Genomic DNA, 19,887 nt, shown 5'->3' on the forward strand with positions numbered 1-19,887 from the left:
AAGATTATTGCATAATCTCCTTAAACCAAATATTTAAAACTATGCCCCAGATACTGGTCATGATTAACAGATGAAATAACTTTCAAAGCTCTATAAGCTTTTGAAGATTTCCAGCAAAGCAGTTTTTCTGATTTAATTCAACAAAAAATACCATCCTATAAACCTAACTATTTAAATAGTAGATGTGCATTATAAAGCTAAGGTAAAATGCTCTCAAAAGACTATTACATCATAAAGCAGAATTCTAGAAAAGGTTTCCTAATACCACTATATGACATATCTTTCCCAATCTTCAAAACTTATACTTTTCTTTCTTTCTTCATAGGAAGACAAACAAGACCACTTGGGGGCCGGGTGTGTGTGTGTGTGTGTGTGCGTGTGTGTGTGTGTATGTTGGGGCAGGAGATTACAACTCTTCTCTCAATGCTTGGCAGTCATTCATTCTCGGAGACAGGTAGGGGGAGATTAGAATATCCATCCTTGCACATGTAATCAGTAGTGAAGTGTAGACAGTGAAGCAAAAACATTTTATCCTATATCCTTCCCTTTTATTCCCCTAAACTCACATTTCCTAGGATGCTTGGGAACTAGTCATAGTTTTTAGTGGATGACCACCTGCCACAGCACAAAAATTATGAATTCACATTCATTCTATCACTGTGCCCAAGAATATATACAATGGGCTTGGCAACAGTATTGTGAAATCCAATGTTCATGGATTCTAAGATGAACAAGGTGGGTTCTATCACATATGTTTCTCATTTCTCCACCAGCTTTGGAATGAATTTTCTTTAACTTATCCCTATCAGTGTATTAAATTGATACAGAAACAGTATGGACCTAACCATACAGAAATGGTACAGACCTAACAGAAGCAGAATACATTAAGAAGAGGTGGCAAGAATACACAAAGCAACTATACAAAAAATATTTTAATGATCCGAGATAATCAAAATGGTATGATTACTCACCTAGAGCAAGACATCCTGGAGTGTGAGGTTAAGTGGGCCTTAGGAAGTATCACTATGAACAAAGCTAGTGGAGGTGATGAAATTCCATATGAGCTATTTCAGATCCTAAAAGATGATGCTGTCAAAGTGCTGCATGCAATATGCCAGCATACTTGGAAAACAGAGCAGTGGCCATAGGATTGAAAAAGGTCATTTTTCATTCCAATCCCAAAGAAGGGCAATGCTGAAGATTGTTCAAACTACTGCACAGTTGCACTCATCACACACACTAGCAAAGTATGCTCAAAATTCTCCAAGCCATGCTTCAACAGTACATGAACTGAGAACTTCCAGATGTTCAAGCTGGATTTAGAAAAGGCAGAGGACCAGAAATCAAATTGTCAACATCCATTTGAACATAGAAAAAGCAAGAGAATTCCAGAAAAGCATTCGTTTCATTAACTATGCTAAAGCCTTTGACTGTGTGGATCATAACAAATGTGGAAAATTCTTAAAGAGATGGGAATAACAGACCACCTTACCTGCCTCCTGAGAAATCTGTATGTGGGTCAAGAAGGCAATTAGAACTGGACATTGAACAACACACTGGTTCCAAATTGGAAAAGGAGTACATCAAGGCTGTACTGACAATATACAGTATTATAATACAATATACAATACTGTATAGTGTCACCCAGCTCATTTAACTCACATGTAGAGTACATGATGCGAAATGCCAGGCTGTATGAATCACAGGCTGGAATCAAGATTGCCAGGAAAAATAGCAAAAAAAAACATCTGCTGGATCATGGAAAAAGCAAGAGAGTTCTGGAAAAACATCTATTTCTGCTTTATTGACTATGCCAAAGCCTTTGACTGTGTGGATCACAATAAATTGTGGAAAATTCTGAAAGAGATGGGAATACCAGACCACCTGACCTGACTCTTGAGAAATCTGTATGCAAGTCAGGAAGGAATAGTTAGAACTGGACATGGAACAACAGACTGGTTCCAAATAGGAAAAGGAGTATGTCAAGGCTCCTTATTGTCAAGGCTGTATATTGTCACCCTGCTTATTTAACTTATATGCAGAGTACATCATGAGAAACGATGGACTGGAAGAAACACAAGCTGGAATCAAGATTGCCAGGAGAAATATCAATCACCTCAGATATGCAGATGACACCACCCTTATGGCAGAAAGTGAAGAGGAACTAAAAAGCCTCTTGATGAAAGTGAAAGTGGAGAGTGAAAAAGGTGGCTTAAAGCTCAACATTCAGAAAACGAAGATCATGGCATCTGGTCCCATCACTTCATGGGAAATAGATAGGGAAACAGTGGAAACAGTGGCTGACTTTATTTTGGGGGCTCCAAAATCACTGCAGATGGTGACTGCAGCCATGAAATTAAAAGACGCTTACTCCTTGGAAGAAAAGTTATGACTAACCTAGATAGCATATTCAAAAGCAGAGACATTACTTTGCCGACTAAGGTCCATCTAGTCAAGGCTATGGTTTTTCCGGTAGTCACGTATGGATGTGATCATTGGACTGTGAAGAAGGCTGAGCGCCGAAGAATTGATGCTTTTGAACTGTGGTGTTGGAGAAGACTCTTGAGAGTCCCTTGGACTGCAAGGAGATCCAACCAGTCCGTTCTGAAGATCAGCCCTGGGATTTCTTTGGAAGGACTGATGCTAAAGCTGAAACTCCAGTATTTTGGCCATCTCATGCGAAGAGTTGACTCATTGGAAAAGACTCTGATGTTGGGAGGGATTGAGGGCAGGAGGAGAAGGGGACGACAGACGATGAGATGACTGGATGGCATCATTGACTCGATGGATATGAGTCTGAGTGTACTCCGGGAGTTGGTGATGGACAGGGAAGCCTGGTGTGCTGGGATTCATGGGTTCGCAAGGAGTCGGACATGACTAAGGAACTGGACTGAACTGAACAGATATGCAGATGACACCACCCTTATGGCAGGAAGCGAAGAGGAACTAAACAGCTGCTTGAGAAAAATAAAAGAGGAGAGTGAAAAAGCTGGCTTAAAATTCAACGTGCAAAAAATAAGATAATGGCATCCGATCCCATCACATCATACCAAACACATGGGAAAACAATGGAAACAGTGAGAGGCTTTATTTTGGGGGCTCCAAAAGTGATTGCAGCCATGAAATTAAAAGATACTTGCTCCTTAGAAGAAAAGCTATAACGAACTCAGACAGCATATTAAAAAGCAGAGACATTACTTTGCCAACAAAGTCCCATCTAGCCAAAGCTATGGTTTTTCCAGGAGTCATGTATGGATGTGAGAGTTGGGACCATAAAGAAAGCTGAGCACCAAAGAATTGATGCTTTTTAACTGCGGTGTTGGAGAAGACTCTTAAGAGTCCCTTGGACTGCACAGAGATCCAGCCAGTCAGTCCTAAAGGAAATCAGTACTGAATATTCATTGGAAGGACTGATGCTAAAGTTGAAGCTCCAATATTTTGGCCACCCGATGTGAAGAATGGACTCATTGGAAAAGATCGTGATGCTGAGAAAGATTGAAGGCAGGGGAAGGGGATGACAGAGGATGAGATGGTTGGATGGCATCACCGACCTGATGGACATGAGTTTGAGCAAGCTTTGGGAGTTGGTGAAGGGCAGGGATTCTGGTGTGCTGCAGATCATGGGCTCGCAAGGAGTAAGGTATGGCTGAGCAACGGAACTGAACTGAATCAGTGTCTTATTTCCTCTTTTCTTAGCATGACTGTTCATAAGTAGAGCCGGCTGTTTTTTTTTTTTTTTAATGCATCTGAATTGAGTAAATAAATATTTGTAAAATGCATGCTTAATTTTAAATTTCACCTTTTAAAAATTTACTTCATTTCTTTCATAAAGTGCAGTATCCAGATTATATTTAATTTTGTTTCCTTTCTGGGTGGCTTGGTTTGAACAAAAATTCAATGAAAAAAATCTGGATTTGCTACAATTATATTTTCAGTCTACAGCATGCCAGATTTTGATTTATAATTTTATGCTCTTCAATTCCCTAATTCAATGAGCATAAACACCCATTAGGGAAAGTTTAAATTATTTTTGATAGGCTGCACACATTTCTAAATATAGAGAGAATATAATACATGCATGGTTGTAAAAGACTAAAGTATAGAGTATGGAGAATGACCTTTAGAAAATCCAACAGATAAAAAGCAACTCAACAAGGATACCAAGAAAAGTGTGAGAGGAAAGATGATACAGACAATAAAAATGATAAACTTTCCACCTTTCTCAGCAACATCAAAAATAATTCCAGCAATAGAATGGAGTAGAAAGACAAGTAATAGCTACTATGGAACTACAGTTTATAAACTGAATTCAGCTTCAGGAATTGAGAAAGATAGAACTGAAGATGTTAGAGCAGAATTATCCAGAAAGCAAAATGTGCATGAGGCCGAGCAAAAAATGACAATTTAAGAGAGGTGGGACCAAACAGATATTCAGATCAGCGCTTATTCTCATGAAGCATAACAGTAGACAAACCAAGACACTGAACTAGAAATAGAAAGCAAGTGCACCAAAGACCCATTTGCCACCAGAGAAGAAAACTATTTAGCTTCATTGGTTATAAGGGAGTCACATGGAGTTTCCAAATTGCTCTTAGTATTGCTCACTATTTAAACATGATTTATACAATATGACTTCATGACTTATGGAGCAATCTAGTAAATGAATTTTCATATATGTGCAATATATTTAACATGTTATCAGGAGGTCTGAGAAATGGAGGTCTGAGATTCTGTGCCAACTAGAAAGATTACATTAAATTAACTAATTATGATAATTAATTTCTTATATATTAACAGAGATATTTCTTAAATATAACTCATTGTTATCCCTATATGAAGCTACTATGGTCACTTGAAGGTAGGCCTATATGGATTCATTCTCATATAAAGCCAGTGAGAATCACCTCTTGGTACTGAAAGAGATTAAGTATACTCTTTATTTACTGAGCATTTTCTATGTGACAAACATTGATGTTAAGGGTTGGAAATATAACTGTAAACAACACCAACAAGATCTGTGGTCTTACAAACAAATAAGATAACATAAACAAATGAGTAAGATATTTTCAGAGGGTGGCAAAAGATGTATCCAGAAAAAAAAAAGAGCAACCTGATAAAGAATTTCTAGCAATAAAATTTCAATTTGTCTGTTATCTTCTGCATTTTACACTTGAAACAGCCATACTCATGATTTTATATTGTGAAAGTATAATTATTAACTTGGATTTTAGGAGTATTATATCCAAAACAATAATAATAACAATAAATGTCATACACTTTAACCTACGATAGTTATTTATTTCCAAAAAGAATTTAACACATGCCATTTGAGTAATTAATAAACTTGAATGAGCACAGTAAATTAATAATAGCATCAAAGTTCATTGCACATTCAATATAGGATACTGACAATAATGCAGTGTGATCTGCCATAATTAATCTTTGCTAAAATTGCTTTTATTTATACAATTTTCTAGAGAAATAACTAAATCATAAATTGGTATTAAAATTAAATGCAATGTTTTATTTTTATAGATACTACCTTAAAGAATATGATTATAACCCTTACAAGATTGTTTTAAAACTCAGTGTATGGCAAAACCAATACAATATTGCAAACTAATTAGCCTCCAATTAAAACTAATAAATTTATATTAAAAAAAAAACTCAATTAAGTGTAAAAAAGTAAAAGAACCAGAAGTCTTTACCATTTTTTTAAAAAAGACCCCGAACTATTCTGAGCATATTCCTTTGGTTTATAACTCTCTTCTCAGATCCTCATAGCTGTCTTTGGTGGATCTCTGGTTCTCAACTTTCTCAGAGTTAGCATTTCCAACAACAGATGTCATCTTTGGCACTCTGATCTGCTTTCTCTCATCTTTAGTAACTGTCAGTTCAGTTCAGTTTAGTCGCTCAGTCGTGTCCAACTCTTTGCAACCCCATGAACTGCAGCACGCCAGGCTTCCCTGTCCATCACCAACTCCCGGAATTCACTCAGACTCAAGTCCATCGAGTTGGTGATGCCATCCAGCCATCCAGCCACTCATCCTCTGTCGTCCCCTTCTCCTCCTGCCCCCAATCCCTCCCAGCATCAGGGTCTTTTCCAGTGAGTCAACTCTTTGCATGAAGTGGCCAAAGTATTGTAGTTTCAGCTTCAGCATCATTCCATCCAATGAACACCCAGGACTGATCTCCTTTAGGATGGACTGGTTGGATCTCCTTGCAGTCCAAGGGACCTTCAAGAGTCTATGAAACTGAAAGTGAAATCACTTGAAGTGAAGTCGCTCAGTGGTGTCTGACTCTTTGTGACCCCATGGACTGTAGCCTACCAGGCTACTCCCTCCATGGAATTCTCCAGGCAAAAGTACTGGAGTGAGTTGCCATTTCCTTTTCCAGGGGATCTTCCCAACCCAGGGATCAAACCCGGGTCTCCCACATTCCAGGCAGATGCTTTAACCTCTGAGCCACCAGGGCCTCAAGAGTCTATAGACACAGTCAAATCAAAACCCATGATTTTTCAAATCATCACCTGGCAGACACCACAATTCTTCCACTTTCTCCTTATTTTAATGCTTTCTCTTTCTTGCTCTCTCACTCTCTCACTTTGTCCCCACTCTCCTTCTTTTACCTCTTTTGACCCTCTTTCTCTGGGACTGAGATAAGAGTCACTCCTCATGCTTCTTAGTTCTCCAAGATTGTGTTATCATGTTAATTGTCTTATATTGAGCTCTAATAAATTTCTAAAATTCATTCTTTCATCTTAACTCAGGGTCTTTTCACATACTACTCTTTAAGTCTGAAATAAGTACCATGTTTTTAACATTTTCTTACTTTGTGAAGCTAGCCTTAAAGTTTCAAGGTTAATATAAATGCTCATTCTCCTTCTCTGCCCTCACAGAGCACCTGTGAATATTGTTATCACATCATTTATTATTTTGTATAATAGTAAGTTTTCTATCTTCAGTATTATTTTATATTTTCATTGAAATAGTCATTAAGTCCCTAGTGCTGAGCACAATGACTGATGAAAAGTATGTATACACTGAAATTGTTTATCAAGAAAATAAATGAATATAAACTTGATACATGCCTGATCTTTCTGTATCTAAGCATTCATTCATATTTTTAATGTAAATTGTCAATACTTCCATCTCATACCATTATCAAATGCTTTCATTCTTTTAAGGTCCATCTAAAGTTATATTTCCTTCAGAGTTCCTCAGTTTTCTTAGCTGAAGGTTATTCCTCTGTTAAACTCTTGGCACTTAATACTGATTTCATCTTATTATATATATTCCACAAATTATAAGAATTTGGAAAATGAGCCACACTGGATTTATTGTGGAATCCACAAACACCTTTCAAACTATAGATAATAAATGATGCTGATCATATAAAGTAATCCATTTTTACAAAATTTCTCAAAGTGTGTGCTACAGAAATTAGCCACCAAAAATGCTTTTGGGGATGAGGGAAGGTACACTAGTCAAAAGGTTTTTGAGTTATTCTTTTGTAACTGTATCCTCCTCTCATAATTTTTAAAAAATATGTTTTAACAAAGAATTCCTTAACTGTATTTCAACAAAGACTCTCCTCTCTTCACATTTCGCCTTAAAGTCAAATTATATGCAGTAGAATTAGTTTAATGAACCCTTTCAGAAGCCACTGATGTTATTTATGTCTGCTTAGGCATGTATTCCACAGTCCCAAGAAAAATCAACATCTTTAAACACAGTCAAAATGAAAAACTAATAAGCTTTCTATTATGTTCTGCAGTATAAGCAGATATACTATCTTAACAACAAAATTAATCCATTTATGGATGGCATCAAAAGCACTAATATTTCACTCTTTTCAAGTCATGAATATTCTGTGTGTGTGGTGTACAGATAGTGACACCGACAAGACTATATGTTTTTGTCACAGACTTCTGACTCTGCTCTTGGTTAGATGTTTGAAAGCCACTGGCCTACAGAACATACAATCCTATATGGTTTTAACAAGATCATTAAGAAGCTAAGTATTGTGTTATATAGTCCAACTTCTCAGAAGCCAGATGCAATAAAGAATTTGCAAGGCATATAAGAGAAGTAGCCACACAAAGTGTTCTCTTTCCCCCTTTAGCCACACACCCTACTTATATATCCTTATCTGCCCCCAACTCTGTTTTACCACTTATCTCCCACTTCTATGATCTATCTTTCAGATACATGTTATCTTATAAAAATTAGTTGCTGCTGAATAGTGTCATTTTTATCTAAACACATGCTTCAGAGAAATCCAGGTTTATACTTGAGATATAATCTGTGTGTATATTCAACTACCAAGTTTTAACAAAGATATATAGAATAGCTGAATAGTACTACCACCAATTCAAAATTAAACTTGTAATTTCAGTCAGTCAGTTCAGTCGCTCAGTCATGTCTGACTCTTTGCAACCCCATGGACTGTAGCAACCTGGCAAAAAAAAAAAAAAAAAATCCAGATCTAGATTCTTTAAGAGAGAATTTTACTAACTTATAAAGAACTTCAACAATTTTTCTCATTCTTTCCAGAAAATAAGAGGAAGGAACACTTCTCAACTCATTTTGCAAGGCTAGTATTACCCTGATAATAAAACCAGATTCAGTTCAGTTCAGTCACTCAGTCGTGTCCGACTCTTTACGACCCTATGGATTGCAGCACGCCAGGCCTCCTTGTCCATCACCAACTCCCAGAATTCACTCAAACTCATGTCCATCGAGTCGGTGATGCCATCCAGCCATCTCATCCTCTGTCGTCCCCTTCTCCTCCTGCCCCCAATCCTTCCCAGCATCAGAGTCTTTTCCTTTTTTTTTTTTTAATTTATTTATTTATTTTTAATTTTTACTTTACAATTCTGTATTGGTTTTGGCATAGATTGACATGAATCCACCACAGGATGAGTCACCTCTTCGCATGAGGTGGCCAAAGTACTGGAGTTTCAGCTTTGGCATCATTCCTTCCAAAGAACACCCAGGGCTGATCTCTTTCAGAATGGACTGGTTGGATCTCCTTGCAGTCCAAGGGACTCTCAAGAGTCTTCTCTAACACCACAGTTCAAAAGCATAAAGTCAGTACAAAAACAAAAATACAAAATCAAAAACAAAATCTACAAACCAATTTATCTCATGAACTTAGATGCAAAATTCTCAATAAAATATTAGCACATTAAATCCAGAAAACTAGAAGAGAATTATATATCATGATCTAGTGAGATTTATTAAGAATTATATAAGATAGTTCAACATTTGAAAAATCAATGTAATCCACCATCTCAACAGGCTATAGAGGAAAATTTAAATAATCAAATCAATGGACACAGAAAAAGCATTTGACAAAATCCAGCACACATTCATGATAAAAGCTCCCAGCAAATTAGGAACAAATGGAATAGCCTCAACTTGATAGAGATCATATACCAAAAACCTATAATACAATTAACATCACATTTAATGTTGAACCACTGGATGACTTTCATTAAGATTAGGAACATGACACATCACTCTCATTCATGTTCTAGAGAATGCAATAAAGCTTAGAAAATAAATAAAAGAAACATATTGGAAAGAAACTAACTGTCCTATTTGAAGATGACAAGATTATTTATGTAGAAAATCTCAACCAGTATATAAAATGAGTTCAAGAATAAATAAACACATTTAGCCAAGTCAATGGATACAAGATGAACATAAATCATTCACATTTCTAAACAGTTACAATGAACATGAGGAAATTGAAATAGTTTAACATCATAATGCAATTTAAAATTGTTTGAAATAAAATTAAATTCTAAGTTTCAGTACATTGCTTACAGGGTCTGTCTCAAAAAAATTACAAAATGCAATGAAAGAAATCAAAGACATAAATAAATAGACCAACATACCACATTCCTTAATTGGAGACTTAGCATAATAAAGAAGACAATTCTCCACAAAATGATCCTCAAAACTATCAAACGTGTATTAAAAACAATTCCTGTTGAATTCTCAGCAAATTGTTTTCATAGATATTGACAAAGCAATTATAAATGTATATGGAAAGGTAAATATCCAGAACATTTAAAACAAATTTGAAAAAGAAGAATGAAGTGTGAATAAGCCATAGTCTTTCCATTTGCTTCAGCATATGGAAAATGATAGGCAAAAAATGAAACAATATAAATTTTCATAATTTATGCAAAAACAGCCCAAGCTTCATGACAGACTTACATGTGAAAAATAAAAGTATTATAAAACACTTTGAAAAACATATAAAAGTAAATTTGAGGGATGTAGGCTAAACGAAAAGTTTTAGACTTTAATTCAAAACCATAATTTAGAAGAAAAAAATGGATAAAGTCGGTCTCATAAAAATTAAATACTTTAGTGATACAGAAGATATTGAATAAAAAGATAATACAAGGTATAACATGGAAAATAATATTTACATACCATACCACCCTTATGGCAGAAAGTGAAGAACTAAAGAGACTCTTGATGAAAGTGAAAGAGGAGAGTGAAAAGTTGGCTTAAAGCTCAACATTCAGAAAACTAAGGTCATGGCATCCAGTCCTATCACTTCATGGGAAATAGATGGGGAAACAGTGGAAACAGTTGCTAACTTTATTTTTCTAGGCTCCAAAATCACTGCAGATGGTGATTGTAGCCATGAAATTAAAAGACACTTACTCCTTGGAAGGAAAGTTATAACCAACATAGACAGCATATTAAAAAGCAGAGACATTACTTTGTCAACAAAGATCCATCTAGTCAAGGCTATGGCTTTTCCAGTAGTCATGTATGCATGTGAGAGTTGGACTGTAAAGAAAGCTGAGTGCTGAAGAATTGATGCTTTTGAACTGTGGTGTTGGAGAAGACTCTTGAGAGTCCCTTGGACTGCAAGGAAATCCAACCAGTCCATCCTAAAGGAGATCAGTCCTGGGTGTTCCTTGGAAGGACTGATGCTGAAGCTGAAACTCCAATACTTTGGCCACCTGGTCTGACTGACTGACTCATTGAAAAGACTCTGGTCTGGGAAAGATGGAGGGCAGGAGGAGAAGGGGATGACAGAGGCTGAGATGGTTGGATGGCATCACCAACTCAATGGGCATGAGTTTGGGTGAACTCCAGGAGTGGTGATGGATAGGGAGGCCTGGCATGCTGTGGTTCATGGGGTCACAAAGAGTTGGACACGACTGAGCGACTGCACTGAACCAAACCACATATCTGACAAAGTATTTGTATATAGAAAACATAAAGACGTCTTAATTTCAACCAGTAAAAAAGGAAAAAAAATGAGCAAAAGATATAAATAGACATTATACTGAAGAGGGTATAAATTGGAAAATAAGTATACAAATCTATATTCCACATTATTAACCACAAGAATATGCAAATGAAATGCACAGTAAGATACCATGATATATCTGTTACAATACTTTAAAAAGAGTCACACTTTAAAAAGAGTGACTCCAGCAAATATGAGGATATGGAGAAACTGAACCACCCATATACTGCTGTCGGGAATGTATAATGTATAATGTATAGCCACTCTGGAAAAGAGCACTATAGCCTCTTAGAAAACTAAAATTGTACTTGCCATACAACCTGTAATTATACTCTTGAGCATTATGCCAGAGATATGAGAAGTTTTAGTTACACAAAACCTTACAATCTTCAAAAACTGCTTGAGAAAACTCAAATTCTCACAACAGATGAAAAATTGAATAAATTGTAGCACATCCATATCATGGAATACTACTCAGCAATTAGTTCAGTTCAGTCCCTCAGTCATGTCCGACTCTGCGACCCGTTGGACTGCAGCATGCCAGGATTCCCTGTCCATCATCAACTTCGGAGCTCACTCAAATGCATGTCCATTGACTCAGTGATGCCATCCAACCATCTCATCCTCTGTTGTCCCTTTCTCCTCCTGCCTTCAATCTTTCCCAACATCAGGGTCTTTTCCAATGAGTCAGTTCTTCGTATCAGGTGGCCAAAGTATTGGAGTTTCAGCTTCAGCATCAGTCCTTTCAATGAATATTCAGGACTGATTTCCTTTAGGATGGACTGGTTGGATCTCAATGCAGTCCGAGAGACTCTCAGGAGTCTTCTCCAACACCACAGTTCAAAAGCATCAATTCTTCGGCACTCAGCTTACTTTATAGTCCAACTCTCACATTGGTAGGAAATGGCAAACCACTCCAATACTCTTGCCTGGAGAATTCCATAGACAGAGGAGGCTGGCAGGCTACAGTCCATGGGGTCACAAAAAGTCAGACATGACAGCGACTAACATACACACACACAGAGGCAGTTGTATGCAGAAGGAAATGGCAACCCATTCCAATACTCTTGCCTGGAGAATCCCATGGACAGAGGAGCCTGGAGGGCTACAATCCATGGGGTCGCAAATAGACACAACTGAGAGACTAACACACACACACACAAACACACACACACACATACATACACACACACTGTCATATCCATACATGACTAGTGGAAAAACCATTGCTTTGACTAGATATACCTTTGTTGGCAAAGTAATGTCTCTGCTTTTTAATATGCTGTCTAGGCTGGTCACAGTTTGTCTTCCAAAAAGTGTTTTTTTAATTTCATGGCTGCAGTCACCATCTGCAGTAATTTTGGAGCCCAAGAAAATAAAGTCTCTCACTGTTTCCATTGTTTCCCCATCTATTTGCCATGAAGTGATGGGACTGGATGCCATGATCTTCGTTTTCTGAATGTTGAGTTTTAAGCCAACTTTTTCACTCTCCTCTTTCACTTTCATCAAGAGGCTCTTTAGTTCTTCTTCACTTTCTGCCATAAGGGTGGTGTTATCTGCATATCTGAAGTTATTGATATTTCTCCTTATAATGTTGATTCCAGCTTGTGCTTCATCCAGCCCAGCATTTTGCATGATGTACTCTGCATATAAGTTAAATAAGCAGGGTGACAATATACTGCCTTGACGAACTCCTTTTCCAATTTGGAACCAGTCTATATACAGTTCTAACTGTTCTATGTACAGTTGTAACTATTGCTTCTTGACTTACATACAGATTTCTCAGGAGGCAGGCCAAGTGGTCTGGTATTCCCATCTCTAGCTAGTGAAGGTGATGAAATTCCAGTTAAGCTATTTCAAATCCTAAAAGATGATGCTGTGAGAGTGCTGCACTCAATATATCAGCTTATTTGGAAAACTCAGCAGTGGCCACAGCACTGGAAAAGGTCAGTTGGGGCAATGGCACCCCACTCCAGTACTCTTGCCTGGAAAATCCCATGGACGGAGGAGCCTGGATGGAGGAGCCTGGAAGGCTGCAGTCCATGGGGTCGCTGAGGGTTGGACACAACTGAGCGACTTCACTTTCACTTTTCACTTTCATGCATTGGAGAAGGAAATGGCAACCCACTCCAGTGTTCTTGCCTGGAGAATCCCAGGGATGGGGGACCCTGGTGGGCTGCCATCTATGGGGTCGCACAGAGTCGGAGACAACTGAAGTGACTTAGCAGCAAAGAAAGGCAATGCCAAAGAATGTTTAAACTACTCAGCAATACAAAGAACAAATTATTGATGCACAAAACAACTTGTATGACTCTCAAAGTATATGTGAAACCAAAAATTCTAAGTGAGAAAAAAAAGAAATCTCTTAGAGGTTATATGTTGTACATTTTCACCTATAGAACATTCTTGAAATGAGAATATTAAAAAGATGAAAAATATAGAAGTAGTTGCCAGGTTTGGTGATATTGTGTGGCGGGTGTGAGAGCACATGACTATGGCTATAAAAGTGTAGTTCAAGGGATTTTTTTGATGGAGTTTTTTTGTATCTTGACTGTGGTGATGGTCACAAGAATCTATACTTGTGGTAAACTGCATGCCACTAAATACATGCACAGACACTTATAATGAATGCATGCAAAATTTGTGAAATCTGAATAAATTCAATGGAATGTCTCAATGATTATTTCCTGTTGTTACATTGGATTCCAGTTATGCAAGCTGTTACAACTGCAGGAAACTGAATGAATAGTATGCAAATATTTCTGTGTTAATTCTTACAACTGAAGGTAAATATACAGTGCCTCAAAATAAAAAAAAAATAGAAATCTTAAATATTGATCACAATTACTCACAAACTTAAAATAGTATTATTCCTGCAAAAGGCTCCCAAAATTCAATTGTTTATCAACTGATGAAAGGACAAACAAAATGTGGTACTTCCATACAATCGAATGTTATTTGGCAATGAAAATGGAGTATTGATAAATGCTTTGACAAACATGAAGCTTGAAAAATTATGCTCAATGAAAGACACCGGTCACAAAAGACCACATATTGAATGATTCTGTTTATAGGAAATATCCAGGATAGGCAAAACTTAAGAGCCTGAAATTAGATTGGTAGTTGTCTAGGACTGCTATTAATGATGGTTGAGATGAGTAGTGATGGCTGCTGGGTATGAGTTCTCTTCTTGGAGTGATGAAAAAGGTCTAAAATTAGATTATTGTAATAATTACAGAATTCTGAATTTATACTTAAAATGAGTTAATTCTAACATATGTGAACCATATCTCAACAAGTCTATTAAAAATATCTAGTAAATTAATAGTAAAAGAATAGAAAATACACCATGAAAACATTAATCATAAAAATTAGGGGATGGTCACACTAATATAAATAGATCTCAAAGAAAGGAATATTACTGGAGAAAATTTAGAATATTAAATAGTGACAAATGAATACATCTACTAAATAAGACTAAATATTATCTAGTATTATTCATGTATTTTTACCTGAAGCAAAAACTGAAACAAACAAAATAATACATAGGCCACGAATATAGTGAGAGTCAACAATCTTCTCTTAGTTAGTGATAAAGTATATAGAGAATCAATAAAGATATTGAAGACCTAGGCAACTCTATCAAAAAATTTTTCCTAGATGACATTTATAAAATATATTACTCAGCAACATTTTTTTTTAATGGACACAAACAAAAAGACCCTATTCTGGGACACAAAACCAATCTCAACAGTTCTAAAATAATTGGAGTCTTATGAAATATGTTCTCTGACCAAAATGAATTAAACTAAAACTAAACAACAGGGGCTTCCCTAGTGGCTCAGTGGTGAAGAATCTGCCTGCCAATGCAGGAGGCATGGGTTCAATCGCTGGTCAGGGAAGATCCTACCTGCCATGCAGCAACTGGGCCCATGTACCACAACTATTAAGCCTGTGCTCTAGAGCCCAGAAACCATACCTACTAAGACCTCGCATTTCAGCTACTTAAGCCAGTGAACCCTAGAGCCTGTGCTCTACAAAAAGAAGCCACCATCATGAGAAGCCCATGCACCACAACTAAAGAGTATCTCCCATTCACCACAACTAGAGAAAAGCCTGTGCAGCAATGAAGATTGAGCACAGTCGATATATTTAGAAAATTATTTAAAATAAATTTAAAAAGCTATTGAGAAACTGATCAAATATTTGAATATTAAATGACATATTTCTAAATAACTCCAATGTGAAGGAGAAAGCAAAATTGAATCTAAAGTCTTTGAATTGAACTAAGTCAATAACTTGAGTATTTACAGCAAGTAGAGAAAATTTTACATATTATGTTACTGAGCTGAAAATAATGAAGTTTCAAGTCAATAATCTAAGTTTTAAGAAATTAGGAGGGGAAAGCAAGCCAAACCCACTTCAAACGGAAGGGAAAGGAATAGTAAAAATAAGAGCAGAAAGCAAAAAATTAAAAACAGAAAAACAATAGACAAAAATCAATAAAACTAAAACCTTGTTCTTTGAAAAGATGTATAAAATTGATAAAGATCCTAGTAGACTAATCAAAGAAAGAGAATACAAATTACAGAACTAAATAAGGATTTACCATCAAATAAAATACAGATATTTCAATAATCTTAATGCAGTATTATAAACAAAATCTTCATTCCAGCTTATTTGAAAAATTAGGTGAAATGGAAACCTCCTAGTAAGGTATATACTGCAAAACCTCATTCTACAAGTGTTAGGGAAATTAAATAGGTAATCTTGTTTAGGCTTCAGAGGCAAAACAGAGCAGTCCTTTGACTTTGTTCTAATCTGGCTGGACACTGTTCTGACCATGAATGCCCTGACTGCCTGACTGCTGTGAGTGCAAGTCTTGTGGTACCACAGATCATAGATAAAAGAGAGGATGAAACTTGAGATTGTTGAGCTCCTGGAGAGAGGTCTGGCCAACCTTGCGTCCAAGCTTAACAACAGTCCATTTTTCAAGACAAAACAAACAGCATTAACTGAAACCAGAGCTTCAGTTTTCTCAGACTTACAAGTGTATCAGTTTGCTTCCTGCAATTATAAGCAGGAACTAAAACAGCAATTTTTGAAGTCTCACAAATGGAAGGAACATGCTTCTGGGACCTTTTCCCAACAGGGACTCCTGATGTGCTGTGTCATGGGATTTCCCAGCACTGGTTAAGTCTTAATGTTGGTCAAAACCCAATTTGTAATGTAGCCTCCTCTATTTCTATTTCTCTTTTAATGTTAGTATATTGAAAGTAAGCTAGATAATTTTTATTTGTATATAACAAGAGTGTTACTTTGATAACAAATCCTTTCAAACCAAGATAGAAGTAAAAACTTTCTATAAAACAACAAGAAATAAATTACATGGACAGTCACATTATTTTCTACAAATAAAGCTCACAGTAAAAGTAGAATTGCAGGCCCAAATATATGCATGCTAAGTTGCTTTAGTTCAGTTCAGTTCAGTTCAGTTCAGTCGCTCAGTCATGTCCGACTCTTTGCGACCCCATGAATTGCAGCACGCCAGGCCTCCTTCTCCACCACCAAGTTGCTTCAGTTGTGTCCAACTCTTCAAAACCCTATGGAGTGTGGCCCACCAGGCTCTTCTGTCTATGAGATTGTCCAGGTAAGAATAGTGGGGTGGGTTGCCATGCCCTCCTCCAGCGGATCTTCTGACTCAGGGATCAAATTGGCATCTCTTATGTTTTCTGAATTGGGAGGTGGGCTCTATACCACTAGTGCCACCTTAGAAGCACTAATAGTTACACTGAATTCTACCAAATATTTAAATAAAAAATAATATCAGTTATACACAAACTTTTACAGAAAACAACAACAAAAGAAAGTGCATGATAGTTAATTTTATAAAGCTACCATTGCTCCTATAACAAATATGTCCAATAACATTAAAAGATAGAAACTGATAGGCAGTCAGTGTAGAACTACATTAGCCTAAAGCTATAACATCTCGCAAATTTCTGGAATGTGTCCTTGGTCTGATGAATTCAGTTCAGTTCAGTTCAGTCGCTCAGCTGTGTCCAACTCTTTGTGACCCCATGAACTGCAGTACGCCAGGCCTTCCTGTCCATCACCAATTCCCAGAGTTCACCCAAACTCATATACATTGAGTCAGTGATGCCATCCAACCATCTCACCCTCTGTAGTCCCTTTCTCCTCCTGCCCTCTTTTGAGTCTTTTCAGTGAGTCAGGTGGCCAAAGTATTGCAGTTTCAGTTTCAACATCAGTTCTTCCAATGAACACTCAGGACAGATCTCCTTTAGGATGGACTGGCTGGATCTCCTTGCAGTCCAAGGGACTCGCAACACTCTTCTCCAACATCACAGTTCAAAAGTATCAATTCTTCGGTGCTCAGCTTTCTTCACAGTCCAACTCTCACATCCATACATGACCTCTGGAAAAACCATAGCCTTGACTAGATGGACCTTTGTTGACAAAATAATGCCTCTGCTTTTAATATGCTATCTAGGTTGGTCATAACTTTCCTTCCAAGGAGTAAGTGACTTTTAATTTCAAAGCTGCAATCACCATCTGCAGTGATTTTGGACCCCAGAAAAATAAAGTTAGCCATTGTTTCCACTGTTTCCCCATCTATTTCCCATGAAGTGATGGGACCAGATGCCATGATCTTAGTTTTCTGAATGTTAAGCTTTAAACAAACTTTTTCACTCTCTTCTTTCACTTTCATCAAGAAGCTTTTTGATCCCACTTCATTTTCTGCCATAAGGATGCTGTCATCTGCATATCTGAGGTTACTGATATTTCTCCCAGCAATCTTGATTTCAGCTTGTGCTTCTTCCAGCCCAGCTTTTCTCATGATGTACCCTGCATATAAGTTAAATAAGCAGGGTGACAATATACAGCCTTGACATACTCAGTTTCCTATTTGGAACCAGTCTGTTGTTCCATGTCCAGTTCTAACTGTTGCTTCTTGACCTGCATACAGGTTTCTCAGAAGGCACGTCAGGTGGTCTGGTATTCCCATCTCTTTCAGTTTATTGTGATCCACACAGTCAAAGGCTTTGGCATAGTCAATAAAGCAGAAACAGATGTTTTTCTGGAACTCTCTTGCTTTTTCCATGATCCAGCAGATGTTGGCAATTTGATCTCTGGTTCCTCTGCCTTTTCTAAAACCAGCTTGAACATCTCAAAGCTCATGGTTCATGTATTGCTGAAGCCTGGCTTGGAGAATTTTGAGCATTACTTTACTAGCTTGTGAGATGAGTGCAATTGTGCAGTAGTTTAAGCATTCTTTGTCACTGTCTTTCTTTGGGATTGGAATGAAAACTGACCTTTTCCAGTCCTGTGGCCACTGCTGAGTTTTCCAAATGTGCTGGCATATTGAGTGCAGCACTTTCACAGCATCATCTTTCCGGATTTGAAACAGCTCAATAGGAATTCAATCACTTCTACTAGCTTTGTTCATAGTGATGCTTTCTAAGGCCCACTTGACTTCACATTCCAGGATGCCTGGCTCTAGGTGAGTGATCACACCATCGTGATTATTTGGATTGTGAAGCTTTTTTTGTACAGTTCTTCTGTGTATTATTGCCACGTCGTCTTAATATCTTCTGCTGCTGTTAGGTCCATACCATTTCTGTCCTTTATCGAGCCCATCTTTGCATGAAATGTTCCCTTGGTATCTCTAATTTTCTTGAAGAGATCTCTAGTCTTTCCCATTCTGTGGTTTCCCTCTATTTCTTTGCATTGATCTCTGAGGAAGGCTTTCTTTTCTCTCCTTGCTATTCTTTGGAACTAAGCATTCTGATGCTTATATATCTTTCTTTTTCTCCTTTGCTTTTCGCTTCTCTTCTTTTCACAGTTATTTGTAAGGCCTCCCCAGACAGCCATTTTGCCTTTCACATTTCTTTTCCATGAGGATGGTCTTGATCCCTGTCTCCTGTACAATGTCACGAACCTCCGTCCATTGTTTATCAGGCACTCTATCAGATCTAGTCCCTTAAATCTTTTTCTCACTTCCACTGTATAATCCTAAGAAATTTGATTTAGGTCATACTTGAATGGGATAGTGGTTTTCCCTGCTTTCTTCAATTTAAATCTGAATTTGGAAATAAGGAGTTCACAATCTGAGCTATGGTCATCTCCCGGACTTGCTTTTGCTGACTGTATAGAGCTTTCCATCTTTGGCTGCAAAGAAGATAATCAATCTGATTTCAGTGTTGACCATCTGATGATGTCCATGTGTAGAGTCTTCTCTTGTGTTGTTGGAAGAGGGTGTTTGCTATGACAAGTGCGTTTCTTGGCAAAACTCTATTAGCCTTTGCCCTGCTTCATTCCGTATTCCAAGGCCAAATTTACCAGTTACTCCATGTGTCTTGACTTCCTACTTTTGCAATATCCTTAAGAATAGGCAAACTAAAATGACATACCACTATCCATTTAGGAGGGCTTCCCTTGTGACTCAGCTGGTAAATAATCCACCTGCAATGCAAGAGACCTAGGTTTGATCCATGGTTTAGGAAGACTTCTTGGAGAAGGAGATGGCTACCCACTCCAGTATTCTGGCCTGGAGAATTCCATGGACTACAGTCCATGGGG

At 37.4% G+C, this 19,887-nt stretch overlaps 1 protein-coding gene across 3 annotated transcripts in view; it reads right to left on the minus strand.

Annotated features, from left to right (window-relative positions):
• The window catches only part of LOC120860724 (CUB and sushi domain-containing protein 3), a 1,429,922-nt gene that overhangs the window by 915,968 nt on the left and 494,067 nt on the right, over positions 1–19,887 (minus strand). The window lies entirely within an intron of this gene.

The sequence above is a fragment of the Oryx dammah genome, unplaced genomic scaffold (assembly GCF_014754425.2).
Source record: "Oryx dammah isolate SB20612 unplaced genomic scaffold, SCBI_Odam_1.1 HiC_scaffold_11164, whole genome shotgun sequence".
Lineage (NCBI taxonomy): Eukaryota > Metazoa > Chordata > Mammalia > Artiodactyla > Bovidae > Oryx > Oryx dammah.